Here is a 3377-nt window from a genome sequence, read left to right as displayed (position 1 = left end):
CCCCGCCGCCCGGGCTGGCCACCGGCACCGCGACCCGCACGCGCGCGGGGCTCCTTTGCTCTCAGGTCGCGGGGCTCGAGAACCGCGAGGGCGGACGCTTTTCGCCGCAAGTTTTCAGCGGACCCCCCGCAGCGGCTGCGGGCTAGGCGACTGTGCGGAGCCGCCTGTCCGAGTGAGTCACACTGCTGCTCCGGGCTGGTCCGCCCAGGCGCGGGCACGCAGACACACTCGCACACTCTGGCTGGCACCGCCACAACCCGCCAGCCGGTGTGACAGGAGCCCTGCTACCCGCAGCAAAAACCTGCCCTAGGTACGGAGCATGCGCCAAAGCCTTCCCCAGCCCCGGAGGAGTTTCCAGGGGAGGAGTCCGCCGCTTCGTGGGACTCGAGAAGGCAGCTGGTGATGGGAATCCCTTCTGCCTCGAGCTAGAGAGATTTGAGAGAAAGGCAAAGGCGGAGCAAAGAGAGTCCAGGAGGAGAGCCTTAGCTGGCGCTGATCTGAGACCTCTAAATCGGCAGCTTTCTCAGTCTATAATTGGACAGAAATCTGGCCGGCCTGTTTACAAGGATAACACCTGCCCACCGCTGGGCCGATTCACCTAAACAGGACTCCAAACGAGTTGCCTGATCTCTGATCAGCAGGGAAAATTGGCTCTAGATTGCTTTTAATTTCGTCGCAAGACATCCTAACTGGTGTTCGAGTTTTACTCCAGTCCTTGTGTAACTACAAATTTGATGTGTCCAACTCTACAACTTAATTCAACCAGCATCCATTCATAGTGAGCTGCCATTATCCATTAAGGCATCTACTGTGTTTCAGGCTCTGTGTTCAATCCACACTTCATTTCTTCTAGCACCATACAGTCCACAACCATGCAGTACTTAGAGCATAAGAGGACTTTAGGGGTCACCTCCTAAAATTCATCCTACTAATACACACTGAGCTCCTAAATGTGCTCGATGTGGATAAGACCTACATTTAACTGTATTTCTTAAACTAAATAAGCTCTGTTTATGTGCAGAGGTTTTTTTAAACTTTATTTTACAAAAGTCTAAAGTTTGCATTTACCTCAGATCCAAGTCTTTATTTAATCGCAATTTCTGGTTTTCAGGTAATGAATGGATGTACCATCAAATTGGAATAAATCCCTGGAGTTCCAGAAGAGTGGAGTGTGTTGAAGGTGGAGGCAATGCAGTTTGGTTCCCTGGCCTAGGCCATCGTGTCCCTCTTTGCTTCGCTGCGAGTCCCAGTCCACCACACCTGCCATTCCATGCCTTCATATCAGCCAACTTTCACACCTGGCCTCCTTATGGATCTATGAGGTACCTGTCTCTTCCCAAGACACTGTGTTGATTTCTTGCATTTGTCAGACTGTCCCCTTCACAGCCATCAGTTAAGATCAGATCTTTTTCAAAGATGCTAGCACTTGCCCATAGGAAGTTATTTTTATTGTTCAAGGCGGTGGGAGTCTTCTCAACAAAGCTTTCCTCTTCTGCTTCCTTTCCTCTTTTCAACTCTATAAACAACCACAAACAGCATCCTTCTTGATACTGTATAAGCTTATATTAGTAAGAAAGGTGTTAGGTAAGATGAATCAGCATCTTTAAAGCTTACTTGATTCTATTTCTTTTCCTTTCACCTGAAGTTTAAAATCCTATTAATGGCATCACACTACTCTCCAAAGCAAGAAATTGAGAAAAAAAAAAAAAAAAACACAAGAACTTGAAAAAAATCCAATCGTGAATGCATCTAGTTAATGGTGTTACTTATTTTATAATATGTAAGTTTGCTTTAGCAAAGTAAAATTTTATACTTTTATATTACTTTATTTGAGAAGTTTCTCATTTTCTAGAAAATCACTTCATATCACATGGATAAATATAACTTTGTTAGCTATCCAAATGTATAACCTGAGTGCAGAGGGCAGTTTGTATAGTGGAAGGCACTTTCCTAGCCATTATCTCATTTGCTTCTTAGAGCAACACTCTAAGGAAATAAGAGGAGTATAATATCTCATTTCAGAGATGAGGAAACTAAACCAAAGAGGGTTAAGTGAAAGCAGAGCCAGGATTAGAAGCCACAAACATCCCTGAAATACATTCAAATTGCCATTGAAGAAATCCAATGAACATCAACAACAGAGCCCATAATTTCCTCTCTCCCCTCTTGAGACCCTTTGAGTCAAGAGGCAAGAAAGAGACAATGGAATTGGAACAGAACAAAAAGAATTCTTTTGCCTCTCCTTCTAGATTTATAGGCAAAGCTGAACAATCTCTACATCCTGCGATATTGTGGCGCCTACTCTGTGAGTTTCCAAATAAACAAGGGAAAGACAATTACAATTTAACATGATTACATCATTGTTAAAATAAATTATTTTGGATAATTTCAGAAGAAAACTTTATAACAAACAAATGTAACAACCATGTTGCTAATAAAATGTATGTTTCCATAAATAAATGTACCTTTAACCCTTTCCAAAGAACGTTATCCCAGAAGATCTGTTTTTTGCTTTCAGTAAAATACTTAACGAAGCGCCACCGTTTCTTTGAGGTAACCACAAGGAAAGCAATGCATAAAATCAAGCAATTACACAGATAATTCAGGCATGGACCCAAGTATTCATTTTTAATGATAGGTAACTTTGGTTGTGTAAATACTATCTGTACCAGGTGTGGTCTCCCTATCAAGTTGTGGAACTTGGTGGGAAACTAATCAAAGCTCTTAAATCATGCAATAAACAGGCTTTCTTATCTGCAAGGGCAGACCTCACATTCAGGTGAAAATAAATAGAAACTTTCTGTAATTGAATGCTCTCCAGGTAAAATGGAAAAACATGTTTGCATTCAGCCTACTATAGTTACTCCATGATGACACCAGCTGGCAATTGTCTCTGGCTAACAGATTGCAGCTACTACGATTCCTACACAAATTATTAAAATAATAAAAATGATGTTTTCAAAGAGCTTTCTTCCACTTCCTTTGCCAGTCTAGCAATGAACCTAACACTATTTGTGAAGCAATTTGTTCACCTAATTTTATGCCTTAATAAGCTTTACTACAATTATTTCCTTGCCTGGTTTCTTCTCTGCCTTAACTTCAGTACTCTTCTTCCCTGTTCTTCTCAATATTCTCAAACCCGTTAACAACATTGCACTCCCCTAGGATTCAAACTTTTGATTAGAACAGTCCCCATTTAATCAAGTTCAATTGGGAGATAAAATTGCATCTCAACTTCTCCATTTTCCCTTTGGTGCCAGAAACTGCCTTTGAGAATGGTAAGCAAACCCTGGAGGGATTAACAATCCAAAGAACCACAGAGAATAGTTTTGGGTCCCCTACATTTGCACACAGGAACATATAGATAAGAATGCCCT

This window comes from Pteropus vampyrus, unplaced genomic scaffold (assembly GCF_000151845.1).
Source record: "Pteropus vampyrus isolate Shadow unplaced genomic scaffold, Pvam_2.0 Scaffold21, whole genome shotgun sequence".
Lineage (NCBI taxonomy): Eukaryota > Metazoa > Chordata > Mammalia > Chiroptera > Pteropodidae > Pteropus > Pteropus vampyrus.
This window is presented reverse-complemented; position numbering follows the sequence as displayed.